General features: G+C 49.8%; 12 pseudogenes; all 12 read right to left on the bottom strand.

The window, feature by feature from the left end:
* Positions 1-801: 801 nt before the first annotated feature.
* Positions 802-921, bottom strand: LOC130329009 (5S ribosomal RNA; annotated as a pseudogene).
* A 4,467-nt stretch (positions 922-5,388) lies between these two features.
* LOC130331095 (5S ribosomal RNA) lies at positions 5,389-5,508 on the bottom strand (annotated as a pseudogene).
* Positions 5,509-6,185: 677 nt separating this feature from the next.
* Positions 6,186-6,305, bottom strand: LOC130319368 (5S ribosomal RNA; annotated as a pseudogene).
* A 3,679-nt stretch (positions 6,306-9,984) lies between these two features.
* LOC130329031 (5S ribosomal RNA) lies at positions 9,985-10,104 on the bottom strand (annotated as a pseudogene).
* A 1,058-nt stretch (positions 10,105-11,162) lies between these two features.
* LOC130352965 (5S ribosomal RNA) lies at positions 11,163-11,282 on the bottom strand (annotated as a pseudogene).
* Positions 11,283-11,968: 686 nt separating this feature from the next.
* Positions 11,969-12,088, bottom strand: LOC130319378 (5S ribosomal RNA; annotated as a pseudogene).
* A 5,051-nt stretch (positions 12,089-17,139) lies between these two features.
* On the bottom strand, positions 17,140-17,259 carry LOC130332052 (5S ribosomal RNA; annotated as a pseudogene).
* A 1,267-nt stretch (positions 17,260-18,526) lies between these two features.
* LOC130326933 (5S ribosomal RNA) lies at positions 18,527-18,646 on the bottom strand (annotated as a pseudogene).
* A 1,073-nt stretch (positions 18,647-19,719) lies between these two features.
* LOC130353078 (5S ribosomal RNA) lies at positions 19,720-19,839 on the bottom strand (annotated as a pseudogene).
* A 5,675-nt stretch (positions 19,840-25,514) lies between these two features.
* Positions 25,515-25,634, bottom strand: LOC130313127 (5S ribosomal RNA; annotated as a pseudogene).
* A 458-nt stretch (positions 25,635-26,092) lies between these two features.
* LOC130317478 (5S ribosomal RNA) lies at positions 26,093-26,212 on the bottom strand (annotated as a pseudogene).
* A 272-nt stretch (positions 26,213-26,484) lies between these two features.
* Positions 26,485-26,604, bottom strand: LOC130347828 (5S ribosomal RNA; annotated as a pseudogene).
* Positions 26,605-27,211: the final 607 nt, after the last annotated feature.

Genomic DNA, 27,211 nt, shown 5'->3' on the forward strand with positions numbered 1-27,211 from the left:
GGCACCCGGGATTCCCAGCCAGTCTCCCATGCCAGTACTTACCGGGCCCTAAGCTGGGTAGCCGTCTTCGATCTGACGAGAGCAAGCACGTTCAGCTTAGGATGGCCATTGACAGCTTCATGCTTTTTATACTGTGCATTTAAGCATCAATAAATCCTTTTCAGAATCGGAACGGAAGGCGGCAACAGAGCAAAATGTCAACGGCAGCCGGGATTCCCAGCCAGTGTCCTATGCCGGTACTTACCGGGCCCTAAGATCTGTACCAGTCTGCGATCTGACAAGAGCAGGCGCGTTAAGCTTAGGATGGCCGTCGACAGCTTCACACCTTGTATACTGTGGATTTAAGCATCAATAAATTCTTTTCGGAATCGGAGCGGAAGGCAGCAATAGAGCAAAATGTCAACGGCACTCAGGATTCCCAGCCAGTCTCCCATGCCAGTACTTACCGGGACCTAAGCTGAGTAGCAGTCTGTGATCTGACGAGAGCAGGCGCGTTCAGCTTAGGATGGCCATTGACAGCTTCATGCTTTTTATACTGTGCATTTAAGCATCAATAAATCCTTTTCGGAATCGGAGAGGAAGGCGGCAACAGAGCAAAATGTCAACGGCAGCCGGGATTCCCAGCCAGTGTCCCATGCCGGTACTTACCAGGCCCTAAGATCTGTACCAGTCTGCGATCTGACGAGAGCAGGCGCGTTAAGCTTAGGATGTCCGTCGACAGCTTCACACCTTGTATACTGTGGATTTAAGCATCAATAAATTCTTTTCGGAATCGGAGCGGAAGGCAGCAATAGAGCAAAATGTCCACGGCACCTGGGATTCCCAGCCAGTCTCCCATGCCAGTACTTACCGGGCCCTAAGCTGGGTAGCAGTCTGCGATCTGACGAGAGCAGGCGCGTTCAGCTTAGGATGGCCATTGACAGCTTCAAGCTTTTTATACTGTGCATTTAAGCATCAATAAATCCTTTTCGGAATCGGAGAGGAAGGCGGCAACAGAGCAAAATGTCAATAGCACCTTGGATTGCCAGCCAGTCTCCCATGCCCGTACTTGCCAGGCAGCAGTCTGCGATCTGACAAGAACAGGCACATTCAGCTTAGGATAGCCGTAGACGGCTTCACACCCTGTATACTGTGGATTTAAGCATCAATAAATCCTTTTCGGAATCAAAGCGGAAGGCGGCTACAGAGCAAAATGTCAACAACACCTGGGATTCCCAGCCAGTCTCCCATGCTGGTACTTACCGGGCCCTAAGCTGGGTAGCAATCTGCGATCTGACGAGACCAGGTGCGTTCAGCTTAGGATGGCGGTTGACAGCTTCACACTTTGTATACTGTGCATTTAAGCATCAATAAATCCTTTTCGGAATCGGAACGGAAGGCGACAACAGAGCAAAATGTCAACAGCAGCCGGGATTCCCAGCCAGTGTCCCTTGCCGGTACTTACCAGGCCCTAAGATCTGTACCAGTCTGCGATCTGACGAGAGCAGGCGCGTTAAGCTTAGGATGGCTGTTGACAGCTTCACACCTTGTATACTGTGGATTTAAGCATCAATAAATCCTTTTCGGAATCGGAAACGGAAGGCGTCAACAGAGCAAAATGTCAACGGCAGCCGGGATTCCCAGCCAGTGTCCCATGCCGGTACTTACCGGGCCCTAAGATCTGTACCAGTCTGCGATCTGACAAGAGCAGGCGCGTTAAGCTTAGGATGGCCGTCGACAGCTTCACACCTTGTATACTGTGGATTTAAGCATCAATAAATTCTTTTCGGAATCGGAGCGGAAGGCAGCAATAGAGCAAAATGTCAACGGCACCCGGGATTCCCAGCCAGTCTCCCATGCCAGTACTTACCGGGACCTAATCTGGGTAGCAGTCTGTGATCTGACGAGAGCAGGCGCGTTCAGCTTAGGATGGCCATTGACAGCTTCATGCTTTTTATACTGTGCATTGAAGCATCAATAAATCCTTTTCGGAATCGAAGAGGAAGGCGGCAACAGAGCAAAATGTCAATAGCACCTTGGATTGCCAGCCAGTCTCCCATGCCCGCACTTGCCGGGCAGCAGTCTGCGATCTGACAAGAACAGGCACATTCAGCTTAGGATAGCCGTAGACTGCTTCACACCCTGTATACTGTGGATACTGTGGATTTAAGCATCAATAAAGCCTTTTCGGAATCGGAGCGGAAGGCGGCCATAGAGCAAAATGTCAGCAACACCTGGGATTCCCAGCCAGTCTCCCATGCTGGTACTTACCGGGCCCTAAGCTGGGTAGCAGTCTGCGATCTGACGAGAGCAGGCGCGTTCAGCTTAGGATGGCCGTTGACAGCTTCATGCCCTTTATACTGTGCATTTAAGCATCAATAAATCCTTTTCCGAATCGGAGCGGAAGGCGGCAACAGATTAAAATGTCAACTGCACCCGGGATTCCCAGCCAGTCTCCCATGCTGGTACTTACCAGGCCCTAAGCTGGGTATCAGCCTGCGATCTGACGAGAGCAGGCGCGTTAAGCTTAGGATGGCCGTCGACAGCTTCACACCTTGTATACTGTGGATTTAAGCATCAATAAATTATTTTCGGAATCGGAGCGGAAGGCAGCAATAGAGCAAAATGTCAACGGCACCCGGGATTCCCAGCCAGTCTCCCATGCCAGTACTTACCGGGCCCTAAGCTGGGTAGCCGTCTTCAATCTGACGAGAGCAGGCACGTTCAGCTTAGGATGGCCATTGACAGCTTCATGCTTTTTATACTGTGCATTTAAGCATCAATAAATCCTTTTCAGAATCGGAACGGAAGGCGGCAACAGAGCAAAATGTCAACGGCAGCCGGGATTCCCAGCCAGTGTCCCATGCCGGTACTTACCAGGCCCTAAGATCTGTACCAGTCTGCGATCTGACGAGAGCAGGCGCGTTAAGCTTAGGATGGCCGTCGACAGCTTCACACCTTGTATACTGTGGATTTAAGCATCAATAAATTATTTTCGGAATCGGAGCGGAAGGCAGCAATAGAGCAAAATGTCCACTGCACCTGGGATTCCCAGCCAGTCTCCCATGCCAGTACTTACCGGGCCCTAAGCTGGGTAGCAGTCTGCGATCTGACGAGAGCAGGCGCGTTCAGCTTAGGATGGCCATTGACAGCTTCATGCTTTTTATACTGTGCATTTAAGCATCAATAAATCCTTTTCGGAATCGGAGAGGAAGGCGGCAACAGAGCAAAATGTCAATAGCACCTTGGATTGCCAGCCAGTCTCCCATGCCCGTACTTGCTGGGCAGCAGTCTGCGATCTGACAAGAACAGGCACATTCAGCTTAGGATAGCCGTAGACGGCTTCACACCCTGTATACTATGGATTTAAGCATCAATAAATACTTTTCGGAATCGAAGCGGAAGGCGGCTACAGAGCAAAATGTCAACAACACCTGGGATTCCCAGCCAGTCTCCCATGCTGGTACTTACCGGGACCTAAGCTGGGTAGCAATCTGCGATCTGACGAGACCAGGTGCGTTCAGCTTAGGATGGCGGATGACAGCTTCAAACTTTGTATACTGTGCATTTAAGCATCAATAAATCCTTTTCGGAATCGGAACGGAAGGCGGCAACAGAGCAAAATGTCAACAGCAGCCGGGATTCCCAGCCAGTGTCCCATGCCGGTACTTACCAGGCCCTAAGATCTGTACCAGTCTGCGATCTGACGAGAGCAGGCGCGTTAAGCTTAGGATGGCTGTTGACAGCTTCACACCTTGTATATTGTGGATTTAAGCATCAATAAATTCTTTTCGGAATCGGAGCAATAGAGCAAAATGTCAACGGCAACCGGGATTCTTAGCCAGTCTCCCATGCCAGTACTTACCGGGCCCTAAGCTGGGTAGCAGTCTGCGATCTGACGATAGCAGGCGCGTTCAGCTTAGGATGGCCATTGACAACTTCATGCTTTTTATACTGTGCATTTAAGCATCAATAAATCCTTTTCGGAATCGGAGAGGAAGGCGGCAACAGAGCAAAATGTCAATAGCACCTTGGATTGCCAGCCAGTCTCCCATGCCCGCACTTGCCGGGCAGCAGTCTGCGATCTGACAAGAACAGGCACATTCAGCTTAGTATAGCCGTAGACTGCTTCACACCCTGTATACTGTGGATTTAAGCATCAATAAAGCCTTTTCGGAATCGGAGCGGAAGGCGGCTACAGAGCAAAATGTCAACAACACCTGGGATTCCCAGCCAGTCTCCCATGCTGGTACTTACCGGGCCCTAAGCTGGGTAGCAGTCTGCAATCTGACGAGAGCAGGCGCGTTCAGCTTAGGATGGCCGTTGACAGCTTCATGCCCTTTATACTGTGCATTTAAGCATCAATAAATCCTTTTCCGAATCGGAGCGGAAGGCGGCAACAGATTAAAATGTCAACTGCACCCGGGATTCCCAGCCAGTCTCCCATGCTGGTACTTACCAGGCCCTAAGCTGGGTATCAGCCTGCGATCTGACGAGAGCAGGCGCGTTAAGCTTAGGATGGCCGTCGACAGCTTCACACCTTGTATACTGTGGATTTAAGCATCAATAAATTATTTTCGGAATCGGAGCGGAAGGCAGCAATAGAGCAAAATGTCAACGGCACCCGGGATTCCCAGCCAGTCTCCCATGCCAGTACTTACCGGGCCCTAAGCTGGGTAGCCGTCTATCGATCTGACGAGAGCAGGCACGTTCAGCTTAGGATGGCCATTAACAGCTTCATGCTTTTTATACTGTGCATTTAAGCATCAATAAATCCTTTTCAGAATCGGAACGGAAGGCGGCAACAGAGCAAAATGTCAACGGCAGCCGGGATTCCCAGCCATTGTCCCATGCCGGTACTTACCAGGCCCTAAGATCTGTACCAGTCTGCGATCTGACGAGAGCAGGCGCGTTAAGCTTAGGATGGCCGTCGACAGCTTCACACCTTGTATACTGTGGATTTAAGCATCAATAAATTATTTTCGGAATCGGAGCGGAAGGCAGCAATAGAGCAAAATGTCCACGGCACCTGGGATTCCCAGCCAGTCTCCCATGCCAGTATTTACCGGGCCCTAAGCTGGGTAGCAGTCTGCGATCTGACGAGAGCAGGCGCGTTCAGCTTAGGATGGCCATTGACAGCTTCATGCTTTTTATACTGTGCATTTAAGCATCAATAAATCCTTTTCGGAATCGGAGAGGAAGGCGGCAACAGAGCAAAATGTCAATAGCACCTTGGATTGCCAGCCAGTCTCCCATGCCCGTACTTGCCGGGCAGCAGTCTGCGATCTGACAAGAACAGGCACATTCAGCTTAGGATAGCCGTAGACTGCTTCACACCCTGTATAATGTGGATTTAAGCATCAATAAATACTTTTCGGAATCGAAGCGGAAGGCGGCTACAGAGCAAAATGTCAACAACACCTGGGATTCCCAGCCAGTCTCCCATGCTGGTACTTACCAGGCCCTAAGCTGGGTATCAGTCTGCGATCTGACGAGAGCAGGCGCGTTCAGCTTAGGATGGCCGTTGACAGCTTCACACTTTGTATACTGTGCATTTAAGCATCAATAAATCCTTTTCGGAATCGGAAACGGAAGGCGTCAACAGAGCCAAATGTCAACGGCAGCCGGGATTCCCAGCCAGTGTCCTATGCCGGTACTTACCGGGCCCTAAGATCTGTACCAGTCTGCGATCTGACAAGAGCAGGCGCGTTAAGCTTAGGATGGCCGTCGACAGCTTCACACCTTGTATACTGTGGATTTAAGCATCAATAAATTCTTTTCGGAATCGGAGCGGAAGGCAGCAATAGAGCAAAAGGTCAACGGCATCCGGGATTTCCAGCCAGTCTCCCATGCCAGTACTTACCGGGACCTAAGCTGAGTAGCAGTCTGTGATCTGACGAGAGCAGGCGCGTTCAGCTTAGGATGGCCATTGACAGCTTCATGCTTTTTATACTGTGCATTTAAGCATCAATAAATCCTTTTCGGAATCGGAGAGGAAGGCGGCAACAGAGCAAAATGTCAATAGCACCTTGGATTGCCAGCCAGTCTCCCATGCCCGTACTTGCCGGGCAGCAGTCTGCGATCTGACAAGAACAGGCACATTCAGCTTAGGATAGCCGTAGACGGCTTCACACCCTGTATACTGTGGATTTAAGCATCAATAAATCCTTTTCGGAATCGAAGCGGAAGGCGGCTTCAGAGCAAAATGTCAACAACACCTGGGATTCCCAGCCAGTCTCCCATGCTGGTACTTACCGGGCCCTAAGCTGGGTAGCAGTCTGCGATCTGACGAGAGCAGGCGCGTTCAGCTTAGGATGGCCGTTGACAGCTTCACGCCCTTTATACTGTGCATTTAAGCATCAATAAATCCTTTTCCGAATCGGAGCGGAAGGCGGCAACAGATTAAAATGTCAACTGCACCCGGGATTCCCAGCCAGTCTCCCATGCTGGTACTTAACAGGCCCTAAGCTGGGTAGCAGTCTGCGATCTGATGAGAGCAGGCGCGTTCAGCTTAGGATGGCCGTTGACAGCTTCACACTTTGTATACTGTGCATTTAAGCATCAATAAATCCTTTTCAGAATCGGAACGGAAGGCGGCAACAGAGCAAAATGTCAACGGCAGCCCGGATTCCCAGCCAGTGTCCCATGCCGGTATTTACCAGGCCCTAAGATCTGTACCAGTCTGCGATCTGACGAGAGCAGGCGCGTTAAGCTTAGGATGGCCGTCGACAGCTTCACACCTTGTATACTGTGGATTTAAGCATCAATAAATTATTTTCGGAATCGGAGCGGAAGGCAGCAATAGAGCAAAATGTCCACGGCACCTGGGATTCCCTGCCAGTCTCCCATGCCAGTACTTACCGGGCCCTAAGCTGGGTAGCAGTCTGCGATCTGACGAGAGCAGGCGCGTTCAGCTTAGGATGGCCATTGACAGCTTCATACTTTTTATACTGTGCATTTAAGCATCAATAAATCCTTTTCGGAATCGGAGAGGAAGGCGGCAACAGAGCAAAATGTCAATAGCACCTTGGATTGCCAGCCAGTCTCCCATGCCCGTACTTGCCAGGCAGCAGTCTGCGATCTGACAAGAACAGGCACATTCAGCTTAGGATAGCCGTAGACGGCTTCACACCCTGTATACTGTGGATTTAAGCATCAATAAATCCTTTTCGGAATCGAAGCGGAAGGCGGCTACAGAGCAAAATGTCAACAACACCTGGGATTCCCAGCCAGTCTCCCATGCTGGTACTTACCGGGCCCTAAGCTGGGTAGCAATCTGCGATCTGACGAGACCAGGTGCGTTCAGCTTAGGATGGCGGTTGACAGCTTCACACTTTGTATACTGTGCATTTAAGCATCAATAAATCCTTTTCGGAATCGGAACGGAAGGCGACAACAGAGCAAAATGTCAACAGCAGCCGGGATTCCCAGCCAGTGTCCCATGCCGGTACTTACCAGGCCCTAAGATCTGTACCAGTCTGCGATCTGACGAGAGCAGGCGCGTTAAGCTTAGGATGGCTGTTGACAGCTTCACACCTTGTATACTGTGGATTTAAGCATCAATAAATTCTTTTCGGAATCGGAGCAATAGAGCAAAATGTCAACGGCAACCGGGATTCTCAGCCAGTCTCCCATGCCAGTACTTACCGGGCCCTAAGCTGGGTAGCAGTCTGCGATCTGACGATAGCAGGCGCGTTCAGCTTAGGATGGCCATTGACAGCTTCATGCTTTTTATACTGTGCATTTAAGCATCAATAAATCCTTTTCGGAATCGGAGCGGAAGGCGGCAACAGAGCAAAATGTCAATAGCACCTTGGATTGCCAGCCAGTCTCCCATGCCCGTACTTGCCGGGCAGCAGTCTGCGATCTGACAAGAACAGGCACATTCAGCTTAGGATAGCTGTAGACGGCTTCACACCCTGTATACTGTGGATTTAAGCATCAATAAATTATTTTCGGAATCGAAGCGGAAGGCGGCAACAGATTAAAATGTCAACTGCACCCGGGATTCCCAGCCAGTCTCCCATGCTGGTACTTACCAGGCCCTAAGCTGGGTATCAGTCTGCGATCTGACGAGAGCAGGCGCGTTCAGCTTAGGATGGCCGTTGACAGCTTCACACTTTGTATACTGTGCATTTAAGCATCAATAAATCCTTTTCGGAATCGGAAACGGAAACGGAAGGCGTCAACAGAGCAAAATGTCAACGGCAGCCGGGATTCCCAGCCAGTGTCCCATGCCGGTACTTACCGGGCCCTAAGATCTGTACCAGTCTGCGATCTGACAAGAGCAGGCGCGTTAAGCTTAGGATGGCCGTCGACAGCTTCACACCTTGTATACTGTGGATTTAAGCATCAATAAATTCTTTTCGGAATCAGAGCGGAAGGCAGCAATAGAGCAAAATGTCAACGGCACCCGGGATTCCCAGCCAGTCTCCCATGCCAGTACTTACCGGGACCTAAGCTGGGTAGCAGTCTGTGATCTGACGAGAGCAGGCGCGTTCAGCTTAGGATGGCCATTGACAGCTTCATGCTTTTTATACTGTGCATTTAAGCATCAATAAATCCTTTTCGGAATCGAAGAGGAAGGCGGCAACAGAGCAAAATGTCAATAGCACCTTGGATTGCCAGCCAGTCTCCCATGCCCGCACTTGCCGGGCAGCAGTCTGCGATCTGACAAGAACAGGCACATTCAGCTTAGGATAGCCGTAGACTGCTTCACACCCTGTATACTGTGGATTTAAGCATCAATAAAGCCTTTTCGGAATCGGAGCGGAAGGCGGCTACAGAGCAAAATGTCAACAACACCTGGGATTTCCAGCCAGTCTCCCATGCTGGTACTTACCGGGCCCTAAGCTGGGTAGCAGTCTGCGATCTGACGAGAGCAGGCACGTTCAGCTTAGGATGGCCGTTGACAGCTTCATGCCCTTTATACTGTGCATTTAAGCATCAATAAATCCTTTTCCGAATCGGAGCGGAAGGCGGCAACAGATTAAAATGTCAACTGCACCCGGGATTCCCAGCCAGTCTCCCATACTGGTACTTACCAGGCCCTAAGCTGGGTATCAGCCTGCGATCTGACGAGAGCAGGCGCGTTAAGCTTAGGATGGCCGTCGACAGCTTCACACCTTGTATACTGTGGATTTAAGCATCAATAAATTATTTTCGGAATCGGAGCGGAAGGCAGCAATAGAGCAAAATGTCAACGGCACCCGGGATTCCCAGCCAGTCTCCCATGCCAGTACTTACCGGGCCCTAAGCTGGGTAGCCGTCTTCGATCTGACGAGAGCAGGCACGTTCAGCTTAGGATGGCCATTGACAGCTTCATGCTTTTTATACTGTGCATTTAAGCATCAATAAATCCTTTTCAGAATCGGAACGGAAGGCGGCAACAGAGCAAAATGTCAACGGCAGCCGGGATTCCCAGCCAGTGTCCTATGCCGGTACTTACCGGGCCCTAAGATCTGTACCAGTCTGCGATCTGACAAGAGCAGGCGCGTTAAGCTTAGGATGGCCGTCGACAGCTTCACACCTTGTATACTGTGGATTTAAGCATCAATAAATTCTTTTCGGAATCGGAGCGGAAGGCAGCAATAGAGCAAAATGTCAACGGCACTCAGGATTCCCAGCCAGTCTCCCATGCCAGTACTTACCGGGACCTAAGCTGAGTAGCAGTCTGTGATCTGACGAGAGCAGGCGCGTTCAGCTTAGGATGGCCATTGACAGCTTCATGCTTTTTATACTGTGCATTTAAGCATCAATAAATCCTTTTCGGAATCGGAGAGGAAGGCGGCAACAGAGCAAAATGTCAACGGCAGCCGGGATTCCCAGCCAGTGTCCCATGCCGGTACTTACCAGGCCCTAAGATCTGTACCAGTCTGCGATCTGACGAGAGCAGGCGCGTTAAGCTTAGGATGGCCGTCGACAGCTTCACACCTTGTATACTGTGGATTTAAGCATCAATAAATTCTTTTCGGAATAGGAGCGGAAGGCAGCAATAGAGCAAAATGTCCACGGCACCTGGGATTCCCAGCCAGTCTCCCATGCCAGTACTTACCGGGCCCTAAGCTGGGTAGCAGTCTGCGATCTGACGAGAGCAGGCGCGTTCAGCTTAGGATGGCCATTGACAGCTTCAAGCTTTTTATACTGTGCATTTAAGCATCAATAAATCCTTTTCAGAATCGGAGAGGAAGGCGGCAACAGAGCAAAATGTCAATAGCACCTTGGATTGCCAGCCAGTCTCCCATGCCCGTACTTGCCAGGCAGCAGTCTGCGATCTGACAAGAACAGGCACATTCAGCTTAGGATAGCCGTAGACGGCTTCACACCCTGTATACTGTGGATTTAAGCATCGATAAATCCTTTTCGGAATCGAAGCGGAAGGCGGCTACAGAGCAAAATGTCAACAACACCTGGGATTCCCAGCCAGTCTCCCATGCTGGTACTTACCGGGCCCTAAGCTGGGTAGCAATCTGTGATCTGACGAGACCAGGTGCGTTCAGCTTAGGATGGCGGTTGACAGCTTCACACTTTGTATACTGTGCATTTAAGCATCAATAAATCCTTTTCGGAATCGAAACGGAAGGCGACAACAGAGCAAAATGTCAACAGCAGCCGGGATTCCCAGCCAGTGTCCCATGCCGGTACTTACCAGGCCCTAAGATCTGTACCAGTCTGCGATCTGACGAGAGCAGGCGCGTTAAGCTTAGGATGGCTGTTGACAGCTTCACACCTTGTATACTGTGGATTTAAGCATCAATAAATTCTTTTCGGAATCGGAGCAATAGAGCAAAATGTCAACGGCAACCGGGATTCTCAGCCAGTCTCCCATGCCAGTACTTACCGGGCCCTAAGCTGGGTAGCAGTCTGCGATCTGACGATAGCAGGCGCGTTCAGCTTAGGATGGCCATTGACAGCTTCATGCTTTTTATACTGTGCATTTAAGCATCAATAAATCCTTTTCGGAATCGGAGCGGAAGGCGGCAACAGAGCAAAATGTCAATAGCACCTTGGATTGCCAGCCAGTCTCCCATGCCCGTACTTGCCGGGCAGCAGTCTGCGATCTGACAAGAACAGGCACATTCAGCTTAGGATAGCCGTAGACGGCTTCACACCCTGTATACTGTGGATTTAAGCATCAATAAATTATTTTCGGAATCGAAGCGGAAGGCGGCAACAGATTAAAATGTCAACTGCACCCGGGATTCCCAGCCAGTCTCCCATGCTGGTACTTACCAGGCCTTAAGCTGGGTATCAGTCTGCGATCTGACGAGAGCAGGCGCGTTCAGCTTAGGATGGCCGTTGACAGCTTCACACTTTGTATACTGTGCATTTAAGCATCAATAAATCCTTTTCGGAATCGGAAACGGAAGGCGTCAACAGAGCAAAATGTCAACGGCAGCCGGGATTCCCAGCCAGTGTCCCATGCCGGTACTTACCGGGCCCTAAGATCTGTACCGGTCTGCGATCTGACAAGAGCAGGCGCGTTAAGCTTAGGATGGCCGTCGACAGCTTCACACCTTGTATACTGTGGATTTAAGCATCAATAAATTCTTTTCGGAATCGGAGCGGAAGGCAGCAATAGAGCAAAATGTCAACGGCACCCGGGATTCCCAGCCAGTCTCCCATGCCAGTACTTACCGGGACCTAATCTGGGTAGCAGTCTGTGATCTGACGAGAGCAGGCGCGTTCAGCTTAGGATGGCCATTGACAGCTTCATGCTTTTTATACTGTGCATTTAAGCATCAATAAATCCTTTTCGGAATCGAAGAGGAAGGCGGCAACAGAGCAAAATGTCAATAGCACCTTGGATTGCCAGCCAGTCTCCCATGCCCGCACTTGCCGGGCAGCAGTCTGCGATCTGACAAGAACAGGCACATTCAGCTTAGGATAGCCGTAGACTGCTTCACACCCTGTATACTGTGGATACTGTGGATTTAAGCATCAATAAAGCCTTTTCGGAATCGGAGCGGAAGGCGGCTACAGAGCAAAATGTCAACAACACCTGGGATTCCCAGCCAGTCTCCCATGCTGGTACTTACCGGGCCCTAAGCTGGGTAGCAGTCTGCGATCTGACGAGAGCAGGCGCGTTCAGCTTAGGATGGCCGTTGACAGCTTCATGCCCTTTATACTGTGCATTTAAGCATCAATAAATCCTTTTCCGAATCGGAGCGGAAGGCGGCAACAGATTAAAATGTCAACTGCACCCGGGATTCCCAGCCAGTCTCCCATGCTGGTACTTACCAGGCCCTAAGCTGGGTATCAGCCTGCGATCTGACGAGAGCAGGCGCGTTAAGCTTAGGATGGCCGTCGACAGCTTCACACCTTGTATACTGTGGATTTAAGCATCAATAAATTATTTTCGGAATCGGAGCGGAAGGCAGCAATAGAGCAAAATGTCAACGGCACCCGGGATTCCCAGCCAGTCTCCCATGCCAGTACTTACCGGGCCCTAAGCTGGGTAGCCGTCTTCGATCTGACGAGAGCAGGCACGTTCAGCTTAGGATGGCCATTGACAGCTTCATGCTTTTTATACTGTGCATTTAAGCATCAATAAATCCTTTTCAGAATCGGAACGGAAGGCGGCAACAGAGCAAAATGTCAACGGCAGCCGGGATTCCCAGCCAGTGTCCCATGCCGGTACTTACCAGGCCCTAAGATCTGTACCAGTCTGCGATCTGACGAGAGCAGGCGCGTTAAGCTTAGGATGGCCGTCGACAGCTTCACACCTTGTATACTGTGGATTTAAGCATCAATAAATTATTTTCGGAATCGGAGCGGAAGGCAGCAATAGAGCAAAATGTCCACTGCACCTGGGATTCCCAGCCAGTCTCCCATGCCAGTACTTACCGGGCCCTAAGCTGGGTAGCAGTCTGCGATCTGACGAGAGCAGGCGCGTTCAGCTTAGGATGGCCATTGACAGCTTCATGCTTTTTATACTGTGCATTTAAGCATCAATAAATCCTTTTCGGAATCGGAGAGGAAGGCGGCAACAGAGCAAAATGTCAATAGCACCTTGGATTGCCAGCCAGTCTCCCATGCCCGTACTTGCTGGGCAGCAGTCTGCGATCTGACAAGAACAGGCACATTCAGCTTAGGATAGCCGTAGACGGCTTCACACCCTGTATACTATGGATTTAAGCATCAATAAATACTTTTCGGAATCGAAGCGGAAGGCGGCTACAGAGCAAAATGTCAACAACACCTGGGATTCCCAGCCAGTCTCCCATGCTGGTACTTACCGGGACCTAAGCTGGGTAGCAATCTGCGATCTGACGAGACCAGGTGCGTTCAGCTTAGGATGGCGGATGACAGCTTCAAACTTTGTATACTGTGCATTTAAGCATCAATAAATCCTTTTCGGAATCGGAACGGAAGGCGGCAACAGAGCAAAATGTCAACAGCAGCCGGGATTCCCAGCCAGTGTCCCATGCCGGTACTTACCAGGCCCTAAGATCTGTACCAGTCTGCGATCTGACGAGAGCAGGCGCGTTAAGCTTAGGATGGCTGTTGACAGCTTCACACCTTGTATATTGTGGATTTAAGCATCAATAAATTCTTTTCGGAATCGGAGCAATAGAGCAAAATGTCAACGGCAACCGGGATGCTCAGCCAGTCTCCCATGCCAGTACTTACCGGGCCCTAAGCTGGGTAGCAGTCTGCGATCTGACGATAGCAGGCGCGTTCAGCTTAGGATGGCCATTGACAGCTTCATGCTTTTTATACTGTGCATTTAAGCATCAATAAATCCTTTTCGGAATCGGAGAGGAAGGCGGCAACAGAGCAAAATGTCAATAGCACCTTGGATTGCCAGCCAGTCTCCCATGCCCGTACTTGCCGGGCAGCAGTCTGCGATCTGACAAGAACAGGCACATTCAGCTTAGGATAGCCGTAGACGGCTTCACACCCTGTATACTGTGGATTTAAGCATCAATAAATTATTTTCGGAATCGAAGCGGAAGGCGGCAACAGATTAAAATGTCAACTGCACCTGGGATTCCCAGCCAGTCTCCCATGCTGGTACTTACCAGGCCCTAAGCTGGGTATCAGTCTGCGATCTGACGAGAGCAGGCGCGTTCAGCTTAGGATGGCCGTAGACATCTTCACACTTTGTATACTGTGCATTTAAGCATCAATAAATCCTTTTCGGAATCGGAAACGGAAGGCGTCAACAGAGCCAAATGTCAACGGCAGCCGGGATTCCCAGCCAGTGTCCTATGCCGGTACTTACCGGGCCCTAAGATCTGTACCAGTCTGCGATCTGACAAGAGCAGGCGCGTTAAGCTTAGGATGGCCGTCGACAGCTTCACACCTTGTATACTGTGGATTTAAGCATCAATAAATTCTTTTCGGAATCGGAGCGGAAGGCAGCAATAGAGCAAAATGTCAACGGCACCCGGGATTTCCAGCCAGTCTCCCATGCCAGTACTTACCGGGACCTAAGCTGAGTAGCAGTCTGTGATCTGACGAGAGCAGGCGCGTTCAGCTTAGGATGGCCATTGACAGCTTCATGCTTTTTATACTGTGCATTTAAGCATCAATAAATCCTTTTCGGAATCGGAGAGGAAGGCGGCAACAGAGCAAAATGTCAATAGCACCTTGGATTGCCAGCCAGTCTCCCATGCCCGCACTTGCCGGGCAGCAGTCTGCGATCTGACAAGAACAGGCACATTCAGCTTAGTATAGCCGTAGACTGCTTCACACCCTGTATACTGTGGATTTAAGCATCAATAAAGCCTTTTCGGAATCGGAGCGGAAGGCGGCTACAGAGCAAAATGTCAACAACACCTGGGATTCCCAGCCAGTCTCCCATGCTGGTACTTACCGGGCCCTAAGCTGGGTAGCAGTCTGCAATCTGACGAGAGCAGGCGCGTTCAGCTTAGGATGGCCGTTGACAGCTTCATGCCCTTTATACTGTGCATTTAAGCATCAATAAATCCTTTTCCGAATCGGAGCGGAAGGCGGCAACAGATTAAAATGTCAACTGCACCCGGGATTCCCAGCCAGTCTCCCATGCTGGTACTTACCAGGCCCTAAGCTGGGTATCAGCCTGCGATCTGACGAGAGCAGGCGCGTTAAGCTTAGGATGGCCGTCGACAGCTTCACACCTTGTATACTGTGGATTTAAGCATCAATAAATTATTTTCGGAATCGGAGCGGAAGGCAGCAATAGAGCAAAATGTCAACGGCACCCGGGATTCCCAGCCAGTCTCCCATGCCAGTACTTACCGGGCCCTAAGCTGGGTAGCCGTCTATCGATCTGACGAGAGCAGGCACGTTCAGCTTAGGATGGCCATTAACAGCTTCATGCTTTTTATACTGTGCATTTAAGCATCAATAAATCCTTTTCAGAATCGGAACGGAAGGCGGCAACAGAGCAAAATGTCAACGGCAGCCGGGATTCCCAGCCATTGTCCCATGCCGGTACTTACCAGGCCCTAAGATCTGTACCAGTCTGCGATCTGACGAGAGCAGGCGCGTTAAGCTTAGGATGGCCGTCGACAGCTTCACACCTTGTATACTGTGGATTTAAGCATCAATAAATTATTTTCGGAATCGGAGCGGAAGGCAGCAATAGAGCAAAATGTCCACGGCACCTGGGATTCCCAGCCAGTCTCCCATGCCAGTATTTACCGGGCCCTAAGCTGGGTAGCAGTCTGCGATCTGACGAGAGCAGGCGTGTTCAGCTTAGGATGGCCATTGACAGCTTCATGCTTTTTATACTGTGCATTTAAGCATCAATAAATCCTTTTCGGAATCGGAGAGGAAGGCGGCAACAGAGCAAAATGTCAATAGCACCTTGGATTGCCAGCCAGTCTCCCATGCCCGTACTTGCCGGGCAGCAGTCTGCGATCTGACAAGAACAGGCACATTCAGCTTAGGATAGCCGTAGACTGCTTCACACCCTGTATAATGTGGATTTAAGCATCAATAAATACTTTTCGGAATCGAAGCGGAAGGCGGCTACAGAGCAAAATGTCAACAACACCTGGGATTCCCAGCCAGTGTCCCATGCCGGTACTTACCGGGCCCTAAGATCTGTACCAGTCTGCGATCTGACGAGAGCAGGCGCGTTAAGCTTAGGATGGCCGTCGACAGCTTCACACCTTGTATACTGTGGATTTAAGCATCAATAAATTATTTTCGGAATCGGAGCGGAAGGCAGCAATAGAGCAAAATGTCAACCGGGATTCCCAGCCAGTCTCCCATGCCAGTACTTACCGGGCCCTAAGCTGGGTAGCAGTCTGCGATCTGACGAGAGCAGGCGCGTTCAGCTTAGGATGGCCATTGACAGCTTCATGCTTTTTATACTGTGCATTTAAGCATCAATAAATCCTTTTTGAAATCGGAACGGAAGGCGGCAACAGAGCAAAATGTCAACTGCACCCGGGATTCCCAGCCAGTCTCCCATGCCGGTACTTACTGGGCCCTAAGCTGGGTAGCAGTCTGCGATCTGACGAGAGCAGGCGCGTTCAGCTTAGGATGGCCGTTGACAGCTTCACACTTTGTATACTGTGGATTTAAGCATCAATAAATATTTTTTTAATCGGAGAGGAAGGCGGCAACAGAGCAAAATGTCAATGGCACCTTGGATTGCCAGCCAGCCTCCCATGCCGGTAACTGCCGGGCAGCAGTCTGCGATCTGAGGAGAGCAGGCACGTTCAGGCTTAGGATGGCCGTTGACAGCTTCACACCCTGTATATTGTGGATTTAAGCATCAATAAATCCTTTTCCGAATCGGAGCGGAAGGCGGCAACAGATTAAATTGTCAACTGCACCCGGGATTCCCAGCCAGTCTCCCATGCTGGTACTTACCAGGCCCTTAGCTGGGTAGCAGTCTGCGATCTGACGAGAGCAGGCGCGTTCAGCTTAGGATGGCCGTTGACAGCTTCACACTTTGTATACTGTGGATTTAAGCATCAATAAATAATTTTCGGAATCGGAGCAGAAACAGAGCAAAATGTCAACTGCACCCGGGATTCCCAGCCAGTCTCCCATGCTGGTACTTACCAGGCGCGAAGCTGGGTAGCAGTCTGCGATCTGACGAGAACAGGCGCATTCAGCTTAGGATGGCCGTAGACATCTTCACACCCTGTATACTGTGGATTTAAGCATCAATAAATCCTTTTCGGAATCGGAGCGTAAGGCGGCTACAGAGCAAAATGTCAACGACACCTGGAATTCCCAGCCAGTCTCCCATGCTGGTACTTACCGGGCCCTAAGCTGGGTAGCAGTCTGCGATCTGACGAGAGCAGGCGCGTTCAGCTTAGGATGGCCGTTGATAGCTTCTCGCCCTTTATACTGTGCATTTAAGCATCAATAAATCCTTTTCGGAATCGGAACGGAAGGCGGCAACAGAGCAAAATGTCAACTGCACCCGGGATTCCCAGCCAGTCTCCCATGCCGGTACTTACTGGGCCCTAAGCTGGGAAGCAGTCTGCGATCTGACGAGAGCAGGCACGTTCAGCTTAGGATGGCCGTTGACATCTTTGTATATTGTGGATTTAAGCATCAATAAATATTTTTATTAATCGGAGAGGAAGGCGGCAACAGAGCAAAATGTCAATGGCACCTTGGATTGCCAGCCAGTCTCCCATGCCGGTATCTGCCGGGCAGCAGTCTGCGATCTGAGGAGAGCAGACATGTTCAGCTTAGGATGGCCGTTGACAGCTTCACACCCTGTATATTGTGGATTTAAGCATCAATAAATCCTTTTCCGAATCGGAGCGGAAGGCGGCAACAGATTAAAATGTCAACTGCACCCGGGATTCCAGCCAGTCTACCATGCTGGTACTTACCAGGCCCTAAGCTGGGTAGCAGTCTGCGATCTGACGAGAGCAGGCGCGTTCAGCTTAGGATGGCCGTTGACAGCTTCACACTTTGTATACTGTGGATTTAAGCATCAATAAATAATTTTCGGAATCGGAGCAGAAACAGAGCAAAATGTCAACTGCACCCGGGATTCCCAGCCAGTCTCCCATGCTGGTACTTACCAGGCCCGAAGCTGGGTAGCAGTCTGCGATCTGACGAGAACAGACACATTCAGCTTAGGATGGCCATAGACATTTTCACACCCTGTATACTGTGGATTTAAGCATCAATAAATCCTTTACGGAATCGGAGCGGAAGGCGGCAACAGAGCAAAATGTCAACGACACCTGGGATTCCCAGTCAGTCTCCCATGCTGGTACTTACCGGGCCCTAAGCTGGGTAGCAGTCTGCGATCTGACGAGAACAGGCGCGATCAGCCTAGGTTGGCCGTTGACATCTTCTTGTCCTTTATACTGTGCATTTAAGCATCAATAAATCCTTTTCGGAATCGGAACGGAAGGCGGCAACAGAGCAAAATGTCAACGGCAGCCGGGATTCCCAGCCAGTGTCCCATGCCGGTACTTACCGGGCCCTAAGATCTGTACCAGTCTGCGATCTGACGAGAGCAGGCGCGTTAAGCTTAGGATGGCCGTCGACAGCTTCACACCTTGTATACTGTGGATTTAAGCATCAATAAATTATTTTCGGAATCGGAGCGGAAGGCAGCAATAGAGCAAAATGTCAACAGCACCCGGGATTCCCAGCCAGTCTCCCATGCCAGTACTTACCGGGCCCTAAGCTGGGTAGCAGTCTGCGATCTGACGAGAGCAGGCGCGTTCAGCTAAGGATGGCCATTGACAGCTTCATGCTTTTTATACTGTGCATTTAAGCATCAATAAATCCTTTTCGAAATCGGAACGGAAGGCGGCAACAGAGCAAAATGTCAACTGCACCAGGGATTCCCAGCCAGTCTCCCATGCCGGTACTTACTGGGCCCTAAGCTGGGTAGTAGTCTGCGATCTGACGAGAGCAGGCGCGTTCAGCTTAGGATGGCCGTTGACAGCTTCACACTTTGTATACTGTGGATTTAAGCATCAATAAATATTTTTTTAATCGGAGAGGAAGGCGGCAACAGAGCAAAATGTCAATGGCACCTTGGATTGCCAGCCAGTCTCCCATGCCGGTAACTGCCGGGCAGCAGTCTGCGATCTGAGGAGAGCAGGCACGTTCAGGCTTAGGATGGCCGTTGACAGCTTCACACCCTGTATATTGTGGATTTAAGCATCAATAAATCCTTTTCCGAATCGGAGCGGAAGGCGGCAACAGATTAAATTGTCAACTGCACCCGGGATTCCCAGCCAGTCTCCCATGCTGGTACTTACCAGGCCCTTAGCTGGGTAGCAGTCTGCGATCTGACGAGAGCAGGCGCGTTCAGCTTAGGATGGCCGTTGACAGCTTCACACTTTGTATACTGTGGATTTAAGCATCAATAAATAATTTTCGGAATCGGAGCAGAAACAGAGCAAAATGTCAACTGCATCCGGGATTCCCAGCCAGTCTCCCATGCTGGTACTTACCAGGCGCGAGGCTGGGTAGCAGTCTGCGATCTGACGAGAACAGACACATTCAACTTAGGATGGCCGTAGACATCTTCACACTCTGTATACTGTGGATTTAAGCATCAATAAATCCTTTACGGAATCGGAGCGGAAGGCGGCAACAGAGCAAAATGTCAACGACACCTGGGATTCCCAGCCAGTCTACCATGCTGGTACTTACCGGGCCCTAAGCTGGGTAGCAGTCTGCGATCTGACGAGAGCAGGCACGTTCAGCTTAGGATGGCCGTTGACAGCTTCACGCTCTTTATACTGTGGATTTAAGCATCAATAAATCCTTTTCCGAATCGGAGCGGAAGGCGGCAACAGATTAAAATGTCAACGGCACCCGGGATTCCCAGCCAGTCTCCCATGCTGGTACTTACCAGGCCCTAAGCTGGGTAGCAGTCTGCGATCTGACGAGAGCAGGCGCGTTCAGCTTAGGATGGCCATTGACAGCTTCACATTTTGTATACTGTGGATTTAAGCATCAATAAATAATTTTCGGAATCGGAGCAGAAACAGAGCAAAATGTCAACTGCACCCGGGATTCCCAGCCAGTCTCCCATGCTGGTACTTACCAGGCCCGAAGCTGGGTAGCAGTCTGCGATCTGACGAGAACAGGCGCATTCAGCTTAGGATGGCCGTAGACATCTTCATACCCTGTATACTGTGCATTTAAGCATCAATAAATCCTTTTCGGAATCGGAGAAGAAGGCGGCAACAGAGCAAAATGTCAATAGCACCTTGGATTGCCAGCCAGTCTCCCATGCCCGTACTTGCCGGGCAGCAGTCTGCAATCTGACAAGAACAGGCACATTCAGCTTAGGATAGCCGTAGACGGCTTCACACAATGTATACTGTGGATTTAAGCATCAATAAATCCTTTTCGGAATCGGAACGGAAGGCGGCAACAGAGCAAAATGTCAACGGCAGCCGGGATTCCCAGCCAGTGTCCCATGCCGGTACCTACCGGGCCCTAAGATCTGTACCAGTCTGCGATCTGACGAGAGCAGGCGCGTTAACCCCTTCAGGACCAAGCCCATTTTGGCCTTAAGGACCAGAGCGTTTTTTGCACATCTGACCACTGTCACTTTAAACATTAATAACTCTGGAATGCTTTTAGTTATCATTCTGATTCCGAGATTGTTTTCTCGTGACATATTCTACTTTAACATGGTGGTAAATTTTTGTGGTAACTTGCATCCTTTCCTTGTGAAAAATCCTAAAATTTGATGAAAAATTTGAAAATTTTGCATTTTTCTAACTTTGAAGCTCTCTGCTTGTAAGGAAAATGTATATTACAAATAAAAAAAAATTTTATTCACATATACAATATGTCTACTTTATGTCTGCATCATAAAAGTGACGAGTTTTTACTTTTGGAAGACACCGGAGGGCTTCAAAGTTCAGCAGCAATTTTCCAATTTTTCACAAAATTTTCAGACTCAATCAGGGACCAGTTCAGGTTTGAAGTGGATTTGAAGGGTCTTCTTATTAGAAATACCCCACAAAAGACCCCATTATAAAAACTGCACCCCCCAAAGGATTCAAAATGACATTCAGTCATCATTTTAACCCTTTAGGTGTTTCACAGGAATAGAAGCAAAGTGAAGGAGAAAATTCACAATCTTCATTTTTTACACTCGCATGTTCTTGTAGACCCAATTTTTAAATTTTTACAAGGGGTAAAAGGAGAAAATGTATACTTATATTTGTAGCCCAATTTCTCTCGAGTAAGCACATACCTCATATGTCTATGTAAAGTGTTCGGCGGGCGCAGTAGAGGGCTCAGAAGGGAAAGAGCGATAAGGGGATTTTGGAGAGTACGTTTTTCTGAAATGGTTTTTGGGGGCATGTTGCATTTAGGAAGCCCTTATGGTGCCAGAACAGCAAAAAACCCTCACATGGCATACCATTTTGGAAACTAGACCCCTTGAGGTACGTAACAAGGAATAAAGTGAGCCTTAATACCCCACAGGTGTTTCACGACTTTTGCATATGTAAAAAAAAATTATTTTTTTCACTAAAATGTGTGTTTCCCCCCAAATTTCACATTTTTCCAAGGGTTAATAGCAGGAAATACCCCCAATATTTGTAACCCCTTCTCTTCTGAGTATGGAGGTACCACATAAGTTGACCTGAAGTGCACTATGGGTGAACTACAATGCTCAGAAGAGAAGGAGTCATATTTGGCTTTTTGAGAGCAAATTTTGCTCGGGGGGCATGTCGCATTTAGGAAGCCCCTATGGTGCCAGAACAGCAAAAAATACCCACATGGCATACCATTTGGGAAACTAGACCCCTTGAGGAATATAATAAGGAATAAAGTGAGCCTTATTACCCCACAGGTGTTTCATGACTTTTGCATATGTAAAAAAAAAAATAATAATTTCCACTAAAATGTGTGTTTCCCCCCCTAATTTCACCTTTTTGCAAGGGTTAATAGCAGAAAATACTCCCCAAAATTTGTAACCCCATCTCTTCTGAGTATGGAGGTACCCCATAAGTTGACCTGAAGTGCACTATGGGCGAACTACAATGCTCAGAAGAGAAGGAGTCATATTTGGCTTTTTGAGAGCAAATTTTGCTCGGGGAGCATGTCGCATTTAGGAAGCCCCTAAGGTGCCAGAACAGCAAAAAAAAACACACATGGCATACCATTTTGGAAACTAGACCCCTTGAGGAACGTAACAAGGGGTACAGTGAGCATTTGCCCCCCACTGGTGTCTGACAGATCTTTGGAACAGTGGGTTGTACAAGTTTTCATTTTCATGGACCACTGTTCCAAAGATCCGTCAGACACCTGTGGGGGGTATATTCTCACTGCACCCCTCATTACATTCCGTGAGGGGTGTCGTTTCCGAAATGGGGTCACATGTGGGGTTTTGTTTTTTTTGCGTTTGTCAAAACCGCTGTAACAATCAGCCACCCCTGTGCAAATCACCTCAAATGTACATGGTGCGCTCTCCCTTCTGGGCCTTGTTGTGCGCCCCCAGAGCACTTTGCCCTCACATATGGGGTATCTCTGTAGTCGGGAGAAATTGCGTTACAAATTTTGGGGGGCTTTTTTCCCTTTTACCTCTTGTGAAAATGTAAAGTATAGGGCAACATCAGCATGTTAGTGTAAAAAATAAAAAAAATTTACACTAACATTCTGGTGTAGACCCCAACATTTCCTTTTCATGAAGGGTTAAAGAAGAAAAAGCCCCCCAAACCTTGTAACGCAATTTCTCCCGAGTACGGCGATACACCATATGTCGCCCTAAACTGTTGCCCTGAAATACGACAGGGCTCCAAAGTGAGAGCGCCATGTGCATTTGAGGCCTAAATTAGGGATTTGCATAGGGGTGGACATAGGGGTATTCTACGCCAGTGATTCCCAAACAGGGTGCCTCCAGCTGTTGCAAAACTCCCAGCATGCCTGGACAGTCAACGGCTGTCCGACAATACTGGGAGTTGTTGTTTTTCAACAGCTGGAGGCTATGCTTTGGAAACAGTGGTGTACCGGACGTTCTTATTGGGGGAGGGGGGCTGTGTAAGGGTATGTGTATATGTAGTGTTTTTAACTTTTTATTTTATTTTGTGTTAGTGTAGTGTAGTGTTTTTAGGGTACAGTCACATGGGCGGGGGATTACAGCGAGTTTCCCAGCGCAAAATTTGCTGCATCTCAAGATGCGAGAAACCCACTGTAAAAGCCTCGCCCATGTGAATGTACCCTGTACATTCACGGGGGTGGCGGGGCGGGGGGGGGGGCTTGCATCAGCTGTTGCAAAACCACAACTCCCAGCATGCATGGTCTGTTAGTGCATGCTGGGAGTCATAGTTTTGCAACAGCTGGAGGCACACAGGTTAGGAAACACTGAGTTAGAAACAGACAATGTTTTCCAACCAGTGTGTCTCCAGTTGTTGCAAAACTACAACTCCCAGCATGCCCAGACAGCTGAAGGGCATGCTGGGAGTTGTAGTACGGCAACATCTGAAGGGCCAGATGTTGCTGAACTAAAACTCCCAGCATGCCTGGACAGTCAGTGCATACTGGGAGTTGTAGTTTTGCAACAGCTGGAAGAGCACAGATTGGAGACCATTATACAATGGTCTCCAAACTGGGGCCCTCCAGATGTTGCAAAACTACAACTCCCAGCATGCATGGTCTTTTAGTGCATGCTGGGAGTTATAGTTTTGCAACAGCTGGAGGCACACAGGTTAGGAAACACTGAGTTAGAAACAATGTTTCCCAACCAGTGTGTCTCCAGCTGTTGCAAAACTACAACTCCCAGCATGCCCAGACAGCTGAAGGGCATGCTGGGAGTTGTAGTACGGCAACATCTGAAGGGCCAGATGTTGCTGAACTAAAACTCCCAGCATGCCTGGACAGTCAGTGCATGCTGGGAGTTGTAGTTTTGCAACAGCTGGAATAGCACAGATTGGAGACCATTATACAATGGTCTCCAAACTGAGGCCCTCCAGATGTTGCAAAACTACAACTCCCAGCATGCCCAGACAGCCAAAGGCTGTCTAGGCATGCTAGGAGTTGTAGTTTTCAGACTCCTAGAAGCAGCAGTGAAGATCTTCACTGCTGCCTCTGAGGACCACATACTTACCCTTCACTGCTCGTCCACGTGGCCGGTCCCGCGCTGCTCCTCGGTCCCGCCGCTGGATCAGGTAAGTCCGCCGGTCCCCACGTGTTCCCCCCGAATGCCGCAGGTCCCCGCGAGCCCCTGCAGCCTTCGTCCCCCCTTCTGCCCGACTTCCAGGGGCGGGCAGTGCGGGGGATCTGAACTTTCACCCCAGATCACTGTGATTGGTCCACAGGGACCAATCACAGTGATCGCTGACCAGGACCATCAATTGATGGTCCTGGGGGTGAAGCAGAAGTTGTCCCCTGCTGGAAACAGCGGGACTTCTGCCAGTTAACCCGTGCGATGCTGCGCATCGCCGGGTTAACTGCATGTCATTTATAAACGCCGGGATGCGCGAACGCACTGCACAACCCGGCGTTTATATATGACATTCTGCGGGAAGGGGTTAAGCTTAGGATGGCCGTCGACAGCTTCACACCTTGTATACTGTGGATTTAAGCATCAATAAATTATTTTCGGAATCGGAGCGTAAGGCAGCAATAGAGCAAAATGTCAACGACACCCGGGATTCCCAGCCAGTCTCCCATGCCAGTACTTACCGGGCCCTAAGCTGGGTAGCAGTCTGCAATCTGACGAGAGCAGGCGCGTTCAGCTTAGGACGGCCATTGACAGCTTTATGCTTTTTATACTGTGCATTTAAGCATCAATAAATCCTTTTCGGAATCGGAACGGAAGGCGGCAACAGAGCAAAATGTCAACTGCACCCGGGATTCCCAGCCAGTCTCCCATGCAGGTACTTACTGGGCCCTAAGCTGGGTAGCAGTCTGCGATCTGAGGAGAGCAGGCATGTTCAGGCTTAGGATGGCCGTTGACAGCTTCACACCCTGTATATTGTGGATTTAAGCATCAATAAATCCTTTTCCGAATCGGAGCGGAAGGCGGCAACAGATTAAAATGTCAACTGCACCCGGGATTCCCAGCCAGTCTCCCATGCTGGTACTTACCAGGCCCTAAGCTGGGTAGCAGTCTGCGATCTGACGAGAGCAGGCGCGTTCAGCTTAGGATGGCCATTGACAGCTTCATGCTTTTTATACTGTGCATTTAAACATCAATAAATCCTTTTCGGATTCGGAACGGAAGGCGGCAACAGAGCAAAATGTCAACTACACCCGGGATTCCCAGCCAGTCTCCCATGCCGGTACTTACTGGGCCCTAAGCTGCGTAGCAGTCTGCGATCTGACGAGAGCAGGCGCGTTCAGCTTAGGATGGCCGTTGACATCTTCACGCCTTGTATACTGTGGATTTAAGCATCAATAAATATTTTTTTTAATCGGAGAGGAAGGCGGCAACAGAGCAAAATGTCAATAGCACCTTGGATTGCCAGCCAGTCTCCCATGCCCATACTTGCCGGGCAGCAGTCTGCGATCTGACAAGAACAGGCGCATTCAGCTTAGGATAGCCGTAGACGGCTTCACACCCTGTATACTGTAGATTTAAGCATCAATAAATCATTTTCGGAATCGAAGCTTAAGGCGGCAACAGAGCAAAATGTCAACGACACCTGGGATTCCCAGCCAGTCTCCCATGCTGGTACTTACCGGGCCCTAAGCTGGGTAGCAGTCTGCGATCTGACGAGAGCAGGCGCGTTCAGCTTAGGATGGCCGTTGACAGCTTCACACTTTGTATACTGTGGATTTAAGCATCAATAAATAATTTTCGGAATCGGAGCAGAAACAGAGCAAAATGCACCCGGGATTCCCAGCCAGTCTCCCATGCTGGTACTTACCAGGCCCGAAGCTGGGTAGCAGTCTGCGATCTGACGAGAACAGGCGCATTCATCTTAGGATGGCGGTAGACATCTTCACACCCTGTATACTGTGGATTTAAGCATCAATAAATAATTTTCGGAATCGGAGCAGAAACAGAGCAAAATGCACCCGGGATTCCCAGCCAGTCTCCCATGCTGGTACTTACCAGGCCCGAAGCTGGGTACCAGTCTGCGATCTGATGAGAGCAGGCGCGTTAAGCTTAGGATGGCCGTCGACAGCTTCACACCTTGTATACTGTGGATTTAAGCATCAATAAATTCTTTTCGGAATCGGAGCGGAAGGCAGCAATAGAGCAAAATGTCAACGGCACCCGGGATTCCCAGCCAGTCTCCCATGCCAGTACTTACCGGGCCCTAAGCTGGGTATCAGTCTGCGATCTGACGAGAGCAGGTGCGTTCAGCTTAGGATGGCCATTGACAACTTCATGCATTTTATACTGTGCATTTAAGCATCAATAAATCCTTTTCGGAATCGGAGAGGAAGGCGGCAACAGAGCAAAATGTCAATAGCACCTTGGATTGCCAGCCAGTCTCCCATGCCCGTTCTTGCCGGGCAGCAGTCTGCGATCTGACAAGAACAGGCACATTCAGCTTAGGATAGCCGTAGACGGCTTCCCACACTGTATACTGTGGATTTAAGCATCAATAAATCCTTTTCGGAAGCGGAGCGGAAGGCGGCTAAAGAGCAAAATGTCAACAACACCTGGGATTCCCAGCCAGTCTCCCATGCTGGTACTTACCGGGCCCTAAGCTGGGTAGCAGTCTGCGATCTGACGAGAGCAGGCGCGCTCAGCTTAGGATGGCCGTTGACAGCTTCACGCTCTTTATACTGTGCATTTAAGCATCAATAAATCCTTTTCGGAATCGGAACGGAAGGTGGCAACAGAGCAAAATGTCAACTGCACCCGGGATTCCCAGCCAGTCTCCCATGCCGGTACTTACTGGGCCCTAAGCTGGGTAGCAGTCTGCGATCTGACAAGAGCAGGTGCATTCAGCTTAGGATGGCCGTTGACATCTTCATGCCTTGTATATTGTGGATTTAAGCATCAATAAATATTTTTATTAATCGGAGAGGATGGCGGCAACAGAGCAAAATGTCAATGGCACCTTGGATTGCCAGCCAGTCTCCCATGCCGGTAACTGCCGGGCAGCAGTCTGCGATCTGAGGAGAGCAGGCACGTTCAGGCTTAGGATGGCCGTTGACAGCTTCACACCCTGTATATTGTGGATTTAAGCATCAATAAATCCTTTTCCGAATCGGAGCGGAAGGCGGCAACAGATTAAAATGTCAACTGCACCCGGGATTCCCAGCCAGTCTCCCATGCTGATACTTACCATGCCCTAAGCTGGGTAGCAGTCTGCGATCTGACGAGAGCAGGCGCGTTCAGCTTAGGATTGCCGTTGACAGCTTCGCACTT

The sequence above is a fragment of the Hyla sarda genome, chromosome 1, assembly GCF_029499605.1.
Source record: "Hyla sarda isolate aHylSar1 chromosome 1, aHylSar1.hap1, whole genome shotgun sequence".
Classification (NCBI taxonomy): Eukaryota; Metazoa; Chordata; class Amphibia; order Anura; family Hylidae; genus Hyla; species Hyla sarda.